General features: G+C 41.9%; 1 protein-coding gene and 1 long non-coding RNA gene across 8 annotated transcripts in view; one reads left to right on the top strand and one right to left on the bottom strand.

The window, feature by feature from the left end:
- The window catches only part of Usp47 (ubiquitin specific protease 47), a 225358-nt gene extending 210780 nt beyond the window's left edge, over window positions 1–14578 (bottom strand). The window contains exons 1-2 of one of the 6 annotated variants that reach the window (XM_067156578.2): window positions 14450–14578; window positions 5449–5527 (exon numbers count right to left, since the gene is read on the bottom strand). The gene's annotated coding sequence lies outside the window, so the exon portion shown is untranslated. Of the gene's footprint in view, window positions 1–5448; window positions 5528–13672; window positions 13691–13827; window positions 13845–14093; window positions 14318–14449 lie in introns of those variants that run through there. The other 5 variants (XM_067156579.2, XM_068229903.1, XM_067156580.2 and 2 more) reach the window with 5 other exon arrangements.
- LOC136884430 (uncharacterized) overlaps window positions 1–16955 on the top strand; it is a 64125-nt gene that overhangs the window by 5582 nt on the left and 41588 nt on the right. The window lies entirely within an intron of this gene.

Below are 16955 nucleotides of genomic sequence, written 5' to 3'. Positions count from 1 at the left end.
TGGTAACTGTCAACTTGAATACAATTCTTGGCAACAGATATATGTTATTATACACATGGGGCAATTTCCATGGAATTTCCACTATCAGAATAACGTGTCCCAATCGTCAGAGGGCTGTCACATATATCGACCGAGAGGGATTCACTTATATTTACTGCCAAGTAAACGCACATAATAGTGAAAACTAAAAAGTAGGTTCTATGTGGTTTATTTAATATAATCGCATAAGTTTTCGGCAACCATCAGATAGGAAAAGGCAAGTGGTGGTTATGGTGGTGATTATTGTTTAAAGAGGAGGAGGACTGGGGAAGAAGAGCCGTGGCCTAGAATTTGCCTGGTGTAAAAATAGGGAAACTACGGAAAACAATCTTCGGGGCTGCTGATGATGCGTCTCGAACCTACGATCTCCAGAATGCAAGCTACATTTATATGGCCCATACAACACACTCGGTTACACATTACTATTGCTTCATCTTCCCTTCGTCGAAGTAGATTACACTCACTGTAACAACACTATAATCAAAGCTACACTTCCCCGTACGCTGGCGTGTCGCTTTAGTGTCGATATTATGAGATTTAATTTCCACCGAAAGCGATACTCTTATCTGTGGGCAAGTCATGCTCATGCTTAGCCATATTTGAGTAATGTGTAGGAAGACAAACAGCTGACTGGCGTTCAGCGCGCGCACCGACAAATTTCATTGGTTGCAACAAACAAAGAGTTGCATGAAAGATACAGTACTTCTATCTCCATTTATAACCAATATTGAAACTTTAAGTGATGTCTAGTTAAACATCAGCTGAACATTGTTTATGCAATGGAAGATCGTGCTTGATTTAGATGTTGTTTAGATAGACGTTGTCTAAGGCTTAAAACTAGTCATCGTTTCTGCAATCGGCCCATAATGTCTGGATGATATAAACTATGTAACATCTCCCACTAATATTTCTGCAGTTGATATGTCTATTTCTTGATGGACTTTCTTAGAAGTTGTCACAGTTGTTCTTTTCTGCGAAATGATATAGCGATCCTTAAAGTGCTGCACCCATGAATGGCTGGCTTTGAACGTGTTACTCCATTATTTTGATGAGCAACATCAAATAGGGTTCTTAAGGCATGTTATTCTCGTAAGTTTGTTACATCGGGTGCCTCCACTTTTCACTTGTTCTGCCCACAAATATAAATCTTTTACTTTTTAAACAACAGAACTTATCATCATCATCATCATCACCATCAGAGCTGTTTGCGTTACTCTCTATGATCGCTCATTTGAGGCGAGAGAAAGAGTAGAATAACTGTCCACGTTTATGTTACTCTCTTCATGCAACTCGTAATGATATCTGTAAATACCAATAAGCACAACAAAAAAACATACTTCTTACAAGAGGCGAATGACACGAAGCATAGTGCAATGGCACAGCCAGTGGCTCCAAGTAGCCTATGCGGTGGCTCCACGGTATGCACAAGCCATGCGTCTTGGTGGGTGTGAACTGATGAGCCCAACTTAGCACACTGGGGTGAAATGCTAGCAACCAGGAATGAGTTAGCTAGAAAATTTATAATGTCCAATAACGGACCATTTATATTGGTATCTTTAACCATGTTGCTAACAATATGGAAAAGATTTGTAAAAACATACGGAAGGAGTGTCATTACACACACCTTGGAAAAACGAACCCTCAGAAAGACTGAGGACAGACCTAGACTGAGAAAATCCGAGATGTGATGCTGGCAATGTATGTTGTGAATATCTTGGACAAATAAGAAAAGGAATGAGTAAGTACTACTAATTCAGCCTTGATGATACCACTTAGAAAGGAAAACACAACATATCAGTCACCGGATAAAATACTCCAATATTGGTGCACCACGCTGCTGAAGAATGTGTTGAAGGCAGAATACCCAGAGGAAGATCAAGAGCAGCATATCTCAATAACACGAGACAAGGACAGACTTATCAAGAGATCATAAAACTGGCTGAAGGAAGGCAGTCAATACACTACTTCCCTGATCCCCAACCAAACTTTGGAATGGTGATAATGAGATGATGATGATGATGATGATGATTATTGTCCGACTCATTGGCTGAATGGTCAGCGTTTGAGGCCTTTGATTCAGAGGGGTCCCAGGTTCAATTCCCGACCGCATCGGTGATTTTAATTGCTTCTGATTAATTCTTCTGGCCTGGGGACTGGGTGTTTGTGTTTGTCCTAACACTTTCCTCTTCATATTCAGACAGCACACTACACTACCATCCACCACAGAAACACGCAATAGTGATTACATCCCTCCATATAGGGTTGGCATCAGGACGGGCATCCAGCCGTAAAACAGGACCAAATCCATCCGTGCAACACAGTTCGCACCCGTGACCTCACAGATATGGGAAAAAGCAGTAGAAAGAGAAAAGAGAAGAAAGAAAAAAAGAAAAATGATGATGATGAATCAATCATCCTACTGATTGGCATTTAAGGTTCTCATTCAAGTGACCTAATCTTTTCTACATAATTTACATATCACTTAGAAAACCTTTCATATATGTAATTAAACAATCCTGCACACTGAGGGGAGGGGAGATGAAGAAAAGGACATACAGACTCACCAGAAGATAACAAAATTAATATGAATGGGCTGAAAAATGACATCATTGCCCGCTCCCAATATCATACCAGGAAATGGGAATATATATATACCGGGTGGACCACCAGCCCCTTGTGATCCAGTTTTATGCATGCCTTCACATTTACTACAATTCTGAAAGACATCGGTCCCTCTCCCTAGAGGACGGGCTAGAAGACAACAGGAATCGTGAACGCCACTATTAATTCATTATGGGCACCTCGAATAAACCCATAAAACGAGTACAGATACACAGAACATGTACTTTTAAACAGGAGGTGGACGCATAGACCGGGAGCACGGTACCGTATAGGCTGGGAAATGTTTACAACGATATCTCGTGTGTGTTATATTTTCTTTATTTACTCCATGTCTCAAACGTGCTGGAAAGCGGTGCAAGTGTCGAGCGGCGTGCAGTGTTACAGTGAAGACGGAGGCTAATGAAAAGTAGCATTGCATAGACTGTGTTCTTCAGTGAATTGCATGTATTATGTTGAGTAAAGTATTTTGATGTAAGTGCATAGGTGTAAGAGGATAAGCACAGGACACTGAGGTGTAAGAAAAGTGCTAACATTGATAAATAACGACATCACTTTTCTTTTTCAATGTATTATGTCCCTTGTTAAGTGCTTATGTCATCATCATCATCATCATCATCATCATCATCATCATCATCAGTTTCCAGCTGTTGGCCGGGTCTGCTTAAGTGCTTATGTATATATTGTAAATTAATGTGTAAGTGTATAAGAAAATAAATCATGAACTGCAAAAAACAGGGGGCACCGTTGGTCAAGTGTTGCTGTAGCTTACATGGCAAGCGGGCGGGGAGATATGTGATAGTGGACAGTGCTCGAGGTAGGAGGGTCGAATCCCACATAACAATTCTTTTTAACGGCCAGTTGCCTGGGAAGTGGTAAGGTTGCATACTTGATAGCTTCCAACAATGACTGATTTGTTTATTTGACCATGTAAAAGACCGCATGTATCGTTACACTGGGTATGGTGCTGGGTTGGACGAGGAGATGAGGGTCTGTGGCCAGTTAGCTATGTCGTACGAGTTCCAAGCTTCATAGACCACAGGTAGGGCAGAGTATGCCCCAATGGAACGATAACAACATGCGATGGTAGGTAAATATGTAACTGCGCGAACTCCCCACTCACCACCTTCGAAGCAATTCACAACACAAAGTTTATTCACTGCCAGCGACGAGTATTTGGATATGTTACTTACCTATGGAGAAGCTAGATAGAATGCATACCAGCCACAATGCCTGTACCAAGAATGCTATCCGGATAGACTACAACCAACAGGCATGATATTTCGGAATGTGAAAAGACACCAGCGGGATACTGCATTCCTGGGAAGGACACGGCCTGTTTGAGATCATCCCGTGACATCTACTGACAATGAAGAGGCAGTGTTCGACGCTATCTGGCGTAACCCTCATACTAGGACACATGCCATTGCACAAGAGACAAACATCAGCCAAACATCTGTCATGCGGATATTGCGTACCCACCGGTATCACCCGTACCATCTGCACTTACACCAGGAGCTCCATGGTCGTGATTTCGATACTCGGATGGTGTTCTATCAATGGATCCTACAACATGTGGACACTGATCCTGCTTTTCTAGAGACTCTCTTATTTACGGACAAAGTACGATTCCACCATAATATGCATGACTGGAGTGTGAATAATCCACAATGGGGGCGACAGACAGCTTTTCAGGTACAGTGGGGCGTGAATGTATGGTGTGGAATCATGGGTGATCACCTCATCGGTCCCCATTTCTCTGAGGGGTCATCTGACCAGCCAACACTATGTGCAGTTTCTCCCAGAACTACCACCGTTTTTGGAACACGTGCCACTCTTTGACCACTGCAGGATGTGGTTTCAACATGACGGAACTCCACCGCACGTGGCGGTGGTCGTCCAGAACCATCTCCACGCGACATATCCTGACAAATGGCCCGACACATTGCCCGATCTTACGCTCCTGGATTTTTTTCTGTGGGGCCATGTAAAACAACCAGTGTATGCAGAGGAGCTGGTCAGTCCTTATCACCTTAGGCAGCTCATCACAGAGGCATGCTGATCCATTTTGCCAGAGATGTTGTGACGGGCCAGACAGTCCTCACAACATCGCATGCAGCTCCGTATCGACCATGGAGGTCGTCAGTTCGAGCAGGTGCTGCGTTAAACGACGTGGAAAACTGAAATCCTGTCACATGTTTCCTAGCCTCTATCAACCCAGCTCCATACCAACAGCCCTTTTCAGAGCCAAATAAACAAATCAGTCTGTGAAAAATACTGGTATTAAGTATACAATCTTGCCACATCCCAGGAAACTGGCTTTAAAAAAAAAATACTTGCATGGGACTTGAACCTTCTAACCCTCGACCACTGTCAACTAACACACATCCTACCGCGAACTAGCCATATGAGCTACTGCGACACTTGACCTACGGCGCCCACTTCCCAAACTATACAGTACCGTACTTACGGTCTGTGCGTCCACATCCTGTTTTAAAGTACGTGTTCTGCGTATCTGTACTCGTTTTGCGAGTTCATTCGAGGTACCCATAATGAATTAATAGTGGCGCTCACGATTCCTGCTGTCTTCTAGCCCATTAACACACATCTCGTTATATTACCCCGATTTAGAGAGAGGGACCAATATCTTTCAGAATTGTAGTAAATGTGAAGGGATGCATAAAAGTGGATCGCAAGGGACTGGTGGGCCATCCGCTATATAAAAGCCAAGGAAATCTACATACAAAAAAAGCTATTCACTTTAAATTAAATAAACATAGAGCTTCTTACCCAAAGTTCAACCCGTGAAAGATGTTACTTCTCCACAGCAATATTCCTTAATCCAGTGACAATCTGAAGTGAAGGGATTCTGTAAAAGAAAAAAATCTTAATTCGTGTACATTACTTCATTACACACAAAGTACTGGAAATATGAAGATTGTACAAATGCTAAATGCCTTTGCTGGCGGGACCTAGTGTTTACAGTGCACTATGTCTTCTGGTATGGGCTAGAGCAATTTTGTTACTTTCATTGAGCTGTCTCAGCTTTATCCTTGGCTTTGACAGAATGAAAGTGACTGAGGTATGAGTGATACTAGTAATGCCATTCCTTCTGCAGCCAGTCCCTACTATGAATGGTGTGAAAATATTGCTCATAGGGTCGGTTGGTGCATGCATTTCAGTGGGCTTGGCAGACTGATATGTAATAGCAACTTCTGGCTCGGTGAGAAAAGCAACGGGAAACTACCTCACTCCTCATTTTCCCTAGTACGCCCCTTCAGTGATGCCTAGGCCATCTATGACAGCTGATGGCAGAGCTGTTGAGGATCCCACCAGCGGAATCGCTGACGGACTGAACATACATACAAATGCTAAACAAGCATAAGACTATTTATCACAATGAGAAACAGTATACAACAGTCTCAGTTCTCTGAAGCAAAAATGTTAGATGGGGGTTCAAATCAAATTTTATTTGGAGAAGAGAACTTCAAAAGCAGCCCTGTGGTGTAGGGGTACAGTAGAGTGCTTGCTTCTTACCCGGAGTCTATGGGTTCAATTCCCAACCAGGTCAGGGATTTTTACCTGGGTCTGAGGGATGGTTAGAGGCCCACTCAGCCTACCTGATTACAACCGAGTAACTATCTGAAGGTGAGATACCGGTCACAGTCTAGAAAGCCAGGAATAACAGTCGAAAGAATTTGTTGAGCCAACCACACAACACCTCGTAATCTGCAGGCCTTCGCGTTGACCAGAATTCGTTTCGTTGGCCAAGGCCCTTACGGCTGTTACACCATGAATTTTTTAATATTGAAAACATTTCTTAGCAGAAAAAGTAGGGATCCCCATACTACGAAAAACATAAAATTAGGCAATTTCCTCAATTATGCCAAAAGTTGAAGGGCTAAAGGGCCTAGACGTACAATTTGACCTCACTTTGTCCAAATGTCTTCATTGAATTATGCATCTATCACTTCTCGTGACGTAAAAAGATAATTTTCTGTGCTTAAGTATGTGCTGAATGATAAACGGATGAGCTTAATCAAGACAATTTGGAGAAATTAGGGTAGTTTTTGTTCATGTTTCAAAAGGAACTGAATTTTGATAGTGCATATTTTCCAGTTTATTGTGCATGTTTTGCCATATGATAGTGCATGAATGCATGCATATTTTGCACTATCAGTGCATGGAAATCCGGGCTATAGTTATGAAGCCTAACCCTATGATATGCATTGTTTATTCATTACAGATGATGTAATTAATTTAATGGTACAAGAAACTAACCAAAATGCTCAGCAAGTTTTAATGTCTAAGCATTTAAGTAGATCAAGCCGCCTTAATGAATGGGTCGATACAACACCTGACGAAATTCCTCAGTTTGCGTTTGTGGATGGGTCTTGTGCAACTGCCATTCTTTGCCTGTTACTGGAGTGATAAGACAATGTTCTACACAAACGCTGCTCATAGTGTTATGAGCAGAAACAGGTTCTGGTCACTGTTGAGATTCTGGCACTTTGCCAACAATGAGGAACAGGTAGGCAAGCTGCATTTAAATACAGCTGCCAGTGAATCTGATAGTAAACCAATTTCAGGAAGTGAAGACTCCTGGATGCAATATGGTCATAGATGAATCTATTGTTCCCTGACAAGGAAGATCATCGTTCAAGCAGTATCTCTCAGGCCCACAAAAACGGTATTAAGATGTTCAAGTTATGTGATGATTCTGGTCACATGTATAGAATTATTATTTATGCTGGAAAAGGAACAGCCCCCTATTGATAAAAATCTGTCTATGGTGTCAGAAGTTATACTCCACCTGATGGAGCCGTACTTAGACCAGGAGCGATTTTTATGCACCAACAATTACTACACTTCGCTACAACTAGCAAATGAACTTCTTGACCGCAAGACACATCTTGTCGGGACATTGCGAAATAATAGAAAGGGATTCCCGAAAGAAGTGACTGCAGCGAAACTGAAGAAAAATGAGTCAAAGGCCATGGAAAGTGATAAAGGTGTCACAGTAATGAAGTGGATGGACAAAAAAAAGATGTGTTGATGATCTCAACTAAACACAGCAATACCATTGAAACTACAGGAAGAACAAGTAGAAATGGTGAAGAAATAATGAAGCCTACTATGACCACACATTATAATCGTATGAAAGGTGACATTGATTTATATGACACCTTACATACTTACTGACAATTTTAATAGTATAAAAGCTGACAAAATATGTGTCCGTAGGCTGTATCTTATTTAAACAAGTGTTAAGAATTTAATTTATAGTTTTCATGTAAGTACTTGTATAAAATGTTACTGAAACTGGCATATAAACCTATATTTTAAGCGTGTAAATAATACTGTAATACTCTCAATCGAATTAAGTACAAGAAAATCACTGTAAGTGTCAACTGATTTTTCACTTCCATAGTATGCAAAAGAACATTGATAAATATGTAACTTAATACAAAATTAACAAAATATATTTAACAATCATGTCTTGAAATTTAAAACATAAACTTATCCAGTTTTCTTCTCATCGTGTGACATTTCTCTGCCTCCAAATACGTCAACTACTGCCTCCTCCCACATTTCAAGTTCTAAGACTCAGTCACAAAACTCATTCACTTCCATATTCCATAAAGAACGAGACTGATCTCAAAAATAAGATTTCCTGCGTCGAAATCCATTGCCAGACATCCTTTACTGAATGGAAACCGTGCAGACGTGAGGCATCGTGCTTTGTCTCCCATGCAAGTCTATGCAAATCGACCTCAGCATGACCGCACAGTAGTCGAGTTGACCGCGGCCAATAGCGGCGGCCACGCACTCACATGGTTAGGCAGCAGCCAAGGCATTGCCTTTCATATGTTTCTATACAAATTGAAAGCTGCTCAACCGCTAACCATTATAGCAGGCGACCAGTGTTAAGACATGTTAAGCCCCTAAGCAAAAGCCTTTTATTTTGTATTTCATATTTTAAGGCAAACTATTTTATTTTTCTATTACAGGGTCGTTACAAAGCATGGAGATTTCTGCATCTTATACAAATGCCGTGTTGAGTACATTCAATTATGTACACCCTTATATGGAAGAATATATATTAACTGCGCAACTTTTAGTGATACATGAACTCCCTAGAGCTAAATCGGTAGACCTCGGTTATCTTCGACATTCGTATTGGCAACCTTTGAAACAAGAACCATAAATCGCTTTTGCATCGCTGTGAGACACCTGGCGTACACTTTACCTACGAGTACCGTTGTTGTTTACACAGCAAAGCCAAACTATAGAATTCATGCTAGGAACAAGATTCGCATCGAGAAATGTTATATAATGTGTGTGTGTGTGTGTGTGTGACACAGTCCAACTTGTTGGCTGAATGGTCAGTGTAATGGCCTTCGGTTCAGAGGGTCTCTGCCTCCAAATACGTCAACTACTGCCTCCTCCCACATTTCAAGTTCTAAGACTCAGTCACAAAACTCATTCACTTCCATATTCCATAAAGAACGAGACTGATCTCAAAAATAAGATTTCCTGCGTCGAAATCCATTGCCAGACATCCTTTACTGAATGGAAACCGTGCAGACGTTCGATTCCCAGCCAGGTCAGTGATTTTAATCGCTTCTGATTAATTCTTCTGGCTCAGGGACTGGGTGTATGTGTCCGTCCCAACACTCTCCTCATCATATTCAGACAACATACCACACTACTAACCACCACAGAAACACGCAATAGTGCTTACATCCCTCCATATAGGATTGGAGTCAGGAAGGGCATCCAGCCGTAAAACAGGGCCAAATCCACATGTGCTACCCCAAAGGTGTGGGAAAAGCGGTAGGAAAAGAAGAAAGTGTGCGTGACACAGTTGTTGCCTTAAGATAATAAAGGTTTAGAAAATTAATTTTGATCATATTATCAATTCAATTCAGATTTCATTTCCATTCAACTGGCAATATTACCGGAACCGGGAGAGCTCCCTCCTTACTCTCACCCCCGTAACACCAAATATCATTAAAATTTGCGTGAGTAATACATGTATTGTACGGAGTACCGTAGTTATGAAAGTGAAATGTACAACCCCCCCAGGCTTGCGCTATCTGATAAAATCCTGGCTAGCGCTTGTAACAGCTGTTTATCATGTGCACAGAACTGTCAGCCAGCTCATGACCTTGACATGCCTGGCATAAACCATAGCTTAAATTCTTAATTTCAATTATTAGTTGTCAACAATATCAGACACTAAAAACCTGCTAGATCAAAATCTCGAGCAGTTCAAACGGTCACAGTACTCCTTCACTTCCATATTCCATAAAGGACGAGACTGTATCTTAAAATAAGCTTTTCTACATCGAAATCCATCACCAGACATATTTTCCTGAATGGAAACCGTGCAGAAATGAGGCGTCATGTTTTGTCTCCCTTTATGTAAGAAGAGTGGAGGGAAAGAATAACGCCTAGTCGTTGTTGTGTTTTAATGTTTTATAACACACAAATCAAAACTACGGGAATTGTGGTGCCAAGGAGGTTATGTGGCTGATGATATGGGCGTGGTCATATAAACAATAATTTAAAAGTAAAGAAATAATTCCACAAAATGGACAACTAAAAATATGTAAGCATCATGTTAACAGCAGCATGGACTGACAATAGGAACTACTGCCGTTTCAAGGTAAGAATATGCATTTTTTTTTTAAACTTGTACTTTGTGTAAATACAGTAAATTATTTTTTAAGTCTTTGCTCTTTTAAGATAGCAAGATTCCTTGTCAACATGCCTATATCTCAACCGTGGATTAACCTCAGATAATTCAGAGTACACTGCATAAAACCATGTTTTCTTTCTCATTTTTTTTTCAGAATAAAAAAACCATCACTTGTAAATAACGTTTGTCATATTGACAGACCGCGTTCTAAGCTGGCTGGATGCATTTTGAAGTATACAGCTGTTAGGTTGCATTCGGGAGATAACGGGTTTGAATCCTACTGTCGGCAGCCCTAAAGATAGCTTTCTGTGGTTTCCCATTTTCACACTGTAAATGCTGGGGATATATCTTAAATGAGCCACGGTCACTCCCTTCCCAGACCTAGCCATTCGTTGAGTTGATGCAATGTAAAACAAATAGCAACAGAAAAATCATCAGTGATATCTATTGTATAGATGATGATGATAAGCTTTTGGGCTTTTGCCATGTCAGAAAATATCTGAGGAGCGTCTGTTCAAAAGGTGATATTTAGACTTCAAAATGAAAATTAGTATTTCATCCATATGCATTGCAGTAGTTGAATATTATCAAATGCCATGAGCAATCCAGACCAAAAAAGATTTAATTCCTAAAAATGTGTACCATACTCAATCATGGGTACGTTCCATGTGCCTTTTATTATAATCTTCTCGTGTTTTTCTCACAACTTTCTTAGGATGGAAATAGCGCCTTTCGAACATACACTCCTCATTTAGGCTCCCAGCATGTCAATTTTGACTTTCTATTTTACTCTAACAGGTGAGAGAGAAACCAGAATTATCTTGGGAGATCTATATTATTAGAGAAGACTTATTATCACTTCCACAATCACGGACTGTGAAAGCATCAATCTAAATAGTGATATAATTAATACTCCAATATTAGTCCGCGAGGAGTGACTGTCCTTTCTTTTCTTCTCGCAGAGGACGTAGTCAGGGAGGTGAACAAGGCTGTCAAACTCTCTTAGTTAAGTCGACTACTAAGATGTGACAAGCCCCCCAGGTTAGAGCCAAGAGGCGGCCTTAGGCTCTAGTTTTCCCTACGCAAATGCCATCAGTCTGCGCTGGTTAGGGTAGGGATGGAGACAAGCAAAGTGGGAAGCCCCCACGTTAGAGACGCGAAGCATCCTTAGGCCTCTAGTTTATCCTGTGCAAACACCTAGGTCTGCACTGGTTAGGGTACAGCCGATAGCGCATATGCAGGCTAGTGATGGAAAGCTGAATTACAACATTTCCTATACTTCAGATTGACGAAGGGCAATTACAATGCATTTTATAGGATCCAGTGGTAGAAATTACAACTGTTTTCAGTAGCTTTTCAAAATAAAGATTGCACCAGGCAAATAAGAACGGAATTCAGCAATGTTTGTGCTTTTATTCTGCGCGGGTTGGTAATACATTCTGGTTATTGGCGATAACGCCACAGGCAACTTTACTTCGGCCAATAGGAATGCAAGTTCGTACTTCAACAATAAGTTACACAATGGCGACTGTTGCTCGTTACTTCATTCGGTTATATATAAGTAAATGTATTTCTGGGGGTGGGAAGGTGGGTTCCATGACATTGCAATGAACACACCTCTCTTCTAAAAGGATTTCCAAGCAAGATTTCCATAAATTCTAATTCCTATTAAAAATGTTATTAAGGTTGGAAGCTACGGGCTTAAATTTTACCATGATATCTATTATTCATACCTTAGAATGTTTATAAAAAGTGGAAAATATAGGCAGAAATTTGCCACCAAAAAGTTTCATTTCTTCCTTTTGTATTGAACATTCTTCTTGTCCTGAATTACACTCCAGTAATAATCGGCTGTCCAGCTCCATGGCTAACTGGTTAGCGTGCTGGCCTTTGGCCACAGGGGTCCCGGGTTCGATTCCAGGCAGGGTCGAGAATGATTGACTGATGTTTGTTGTTTAAAGGGGCCTAACATCAAGGTCATCGACCCCCAATGGTACGAAATAAGACGAAATGAGATGACAACTTAAAAACCCAAAATCTTCCACTGACCAGAATAAAAAGCGTAAGGACGAAGAATGAATGGATGGATGAACATGAATTTAAAACAATCAGTGGATCCGACCAATAGTGCCTCACATGCACAGAAGCTGGCACAAAACAGTAGTAGTACAGACCAAGGGGCTGCTTCTATAGCACGATGCTGAATCGACTATGCTTGCTGTCGAAATGGGTACAAAATCCAGGTCATCGGCCCCTCATAATTGTATTTATCACTAGAAAAGTAGAACCATGGTATTTGTCATATTGCGGTACTTATCAAGAGTAGCGTAGACTCGCGGTTTTACATTATGGTACTACGCACAGGTAATGAAATTCGCACATGTATTACAGACCTACTGTGTTTCGCACACTGAGGCGCCATTATGATGTTCATCACCTAAGTGTACTAACCACAGCGACTCGTACAATCCCATGGTGTTCCTCATATAGTGGGTATTAATCATAGGCAAGCCAGAACCATGGGTTCCTTCATCCCATGGTGTCGCTCATATAGTGCTACTAATCACAGGTACTGTAAAAGCCGTCGAGCCCTTGTTTGCTACTAATCACAAACCTATTTGGTACCCAACGTAGTGGTACTATGCGCAAGTAAAAGCGACCCATGGCGTTTCCCGCGTGGTGGTACTAATCACAAGTAGTTTTGAACATGGTTTTAATTTGATCATCCCTTGGTCGCTCCTATTAGTCGCCTCTTACGACAGGCAGGTGATACCGTGGGTGAATTCTTCGTCTGCCTCCCCCACCCACATGGGGGGTGTGTTTGGTCTGCGAGAGGTATTTTATTTCCCTCAAGTCTGCCGGCAAGCCGGTTAGGACCCCCCTATCCGCCACCTGGGACACGCCACGCGGGAGTATCATACACCAGCGTAGCAGGTTCGTGGAGGGTCGGGAATTTTAACCATCATTGGTTAATTTAGCTGGCATGGGGGCTGGGTGTATTTGTCGTCTTCATCATGATTTCATTCTCATCGCGACACGCAGGAGTAAAGTCTACACCAGATTTACTATTTAACAGAATAATTCACTAGTCAATTCAAGATCCTTAAGACTGCATGTCTACATATTTGAAATAAAGCTTATTCTACGAATCCTTAATAGGAGCCTTAAAACAGCCCAGGTGCATTATGTTAACTTTAACCACTTCAAAATAACCTCACTTTCTTACCTCTACATTGTGACTTTTCAGCACCAGTAATAAATAACCTGTAGTTTGAGCTACAGTAATCAAAAAGTTTAATATTTACTTACATATTCATTCACTGTATCCAAACCTTCCTTACATGCATTCAGCAGCACAAAACACAAAACTCACTTAATGCACTGATTTTTTTTTTTTAATTCACCTGTAAAACTGAATTCTAAAAGAAGAACGTAGTGAAGGCCATTCGATCCTTGTCACTTACCAAATGAAAGGGTTAAATTCACTAATGACTCATGCTTCTCTAACTCGTGTATTCGATTGGCAAAGTACTAGACTTCGCAAGAATATTTATAAAAGGAGTAAAAATAAGGTAACAATTCATACAAATCACGACCATGAACGACTGCCTGAGGCAGGATGTTACAACAAAAAGTAATTCAATATTGGTCACCTAGAGGTCTGCAAGTATAGGAATTTTATCAGTGATGTAACAGTGACAGGATATATGATAATTGCACCTACACTGACCTCACACTTCGGCAGTAATCACTAACACACGAGACTTGCGTTGATTAAAATTCACTGAACGTTCAGTTATCACTCGCATCAGAATAAAAATCTAATCAAAATGTAACCTCTAAAATTAGGGAGGGTGTGGCAATCTTGTATGAAACAAAACAGCGGTAATACATCTTTGGTGTTTTGATTTTCAGCAAGAGCACAAGATCGTATGTCTCCTCCCATTTTCCAAACCCATCAAAAGAATTCATCCTATTGGCTAACTAACGTCCATGTCAGATGTTTACGTCATAAGTCTCATTAGCGTAACAGGCCTGCACTATGAGGATCAGACATCTACTTAATTACTTCTTGTGAAACTATACCTGGAGAAGGAAGGGCGTTGTGTTTGGTACTTGTTAATGTATAACACGGACTTATGTCTCGAGTTAATCACTGACACAAACTCGTCACATGTGGTGATCAACCCGGAAGCCGAAACACCACTTCGCCATTTTGAATTAACCACACCATATAGAAAATCGACACCTGAAGTGGTCAAAGACAAGCATCGATTGTGTAGCGCACTCCAGAAATTCTTATTCTATGACTTGTGGATGACGTCATGAAATGCTGCAGAAAGGGAAGGGACGTGCGACGAATATGCTATGGAAGGAAAAGTAGTTCAATGCAGGTAATGCGCCGAGGGAATAAAGGAAATTACAGACATTGGTAAAAAGTGGCTTTTGTTCTTAACCTAAGCCATGGCGCGGATTTCAGTTGTCATTTTAAACATTGTTTATTTTTCTTTTGTTTTTCAAATTTATTTTCGTCCTATTTCCTATGTATTTGTATATTAAGCTTCATAAACCTTTGTTCATATTCTGTTGAAGCTGTCCTTAAATACCGTGTACGTAGTTTCATAGCTGGACGGTCTACAATTATTTGTAATATGTCTTTAAAATGGTGTTAAGAAAGAAATGACAAAAAATGCCGGTACCTTCAATCAGAAAAATCCCTATCAGAAAAGCATTCGATTGGGTAAAGGAGTACCCAAGGGCTCACACTTTTTTTCTTCTAAATGCTAGGCGTACTTGTTCGGGGCGTCGTCCCATGTGGATCTTTTGCCCCAGTTAGCACCATATTGTATGAACCTGCGTGTAATTGGAATGGCGGTAGTGTGGAATGTTGTGTGTAAGATTACGAAGATAAAGGACGTCACAAACTCCCATTCCCCAGGCCAGGGATATTAATCATTACAATTAAAAACCCGGCCGGGAATCGAACCCGGGGCCGCCGGGTAACAGGCGGATGCGTTGCCCCTATATCGCGATACGCGTAGCAACCCCGAAACTCGAGTTAGGCTGGTACTGTTTCTATATAGGTACCTATTTTACCCCATACGTCTCGCTGTTATCTTTCCTGTGCGACTCTACCTTATTAATTCTGGTACTTTTATAATTCCGACGGTAATTAGTTTTGTGAGGCCAAGAAAGATCTTCCCTTCCTTTAGTCGGTACGGTACCCTCATCTTTCATACAATCGATCACTAGCCAGCAGAGATACTTCTTAAAAGAGTACCGGTACTGAGGTGTGCAGGACGATCTTGTGGACAATACAGCGTCCATTAGGCCATTAGGGTGAACATACTGTACAAAAACTCGGGATCAACGAAATACACCTGTATTTTTTCGGCTGGGGTGCTCTCACCTCAAAATTGCAACTCAGTCGGCCCAAGCAAGCATAAATAGGCAGACGCCTAGTTGGCTGTCGCCTCCCCATAACAACATGTATTCCTGCCTCCTCACAGGTGTAGACACCGATCTCTCAGAACATGTTATCCAGACCCAGCTTCGAAAGGGCGGCCTCCGAGTCCACGATGTACGCAGACTCATGGACCGTATAACTTCTCACCCTTCCACGCAGGTCTTGGCCTACCTACGAAACGACTCTGATGTAGCAGTCCTGGAAGTCGACGGAGCGAAAATCAACAACAGGCAATATACAGTGGTGCCAACCCCAGAGTATATCCTGCAGCAAATGTATGATAACCCCAACATTCTCCCCACTGTTATTGAAAATCAACCCACAATCCAGAAGCCCCCACCACCCCCCTCCCCCTCCACCATATCATCCATATCAATAACTACCACTACTACCACCATCACTACTTCGGCCTCCACTCCCACCTATACTTCCATCATCACCACCACGACTACCCATCCTTCTCCCATAATGTCAATTCCCATCACCCCCCTAAGCTCCCCACAACCTAGTACCCAGCAACCCCCTGTCAACCAAGCAGACGAAACCAGCACAGCCCTGCCAGCCACACAAGAAGAAGCAAGAGCCACAACACCAGCACCTCAGCAGCCACCAACGTCGAGTTGTGTCATTCGGGGTATTGACCCAGCCATAACCACAAGTGACATTCTGGAAGTACTCAAAACAGCAGGCATCCCAGCCCTCCGAGCATACCGAATCTACAACAGGAAAGGCCCGACATTCATGGTACGCATTCAACTCCCATCAGAAGAAGAAGCACATCACCTCATAACCACCGGCGTCCGTATCCACAGTCAGCACCACCGAGTAGAACACTCCCGCTCCCCACCCCCAACCACGCGCACACCTCCCAACAACTCCCGCCGTCGCCCCTGCCCGCCCCCACCCCCAACACCTCCGCCAGCCATCCACCCACCTATTCCTCAAACCAACTTCCTCATATCACCTCTCCCAATACTAGACCTTCTCCGCCTACTAGCTACATCCATCACAAACATCACAACAACCCTCCACTTCCTAACATCCCAACTATACCTCAGTGCCCCGTCCAACTCGCACCTATACATCACTATATGTAAAACTGCATTGTAAACTCTATATGTACTT

Source organism: Anabrus simplex, chromosome 12 (genome assembly GCF_040414725.1).
Source record: "Anabrus simplex isolate iqAnaSimp1 chromosome 12, ASM4041472v1, whole genome shotgun sequence".
Taxonomy (NCBI): domain Eukaryota; kingdom Metazoa; phylum Arthropoda; class Insecta; order Orthoptera; family Tettigoniidae; genus Anabrus; species Anabrus simplex.
The sequence above is the reverse complement of the archived record's forward strand: the minus strand, read 5'-3'. Positions and strand labels throughout refer to the sequence as shown.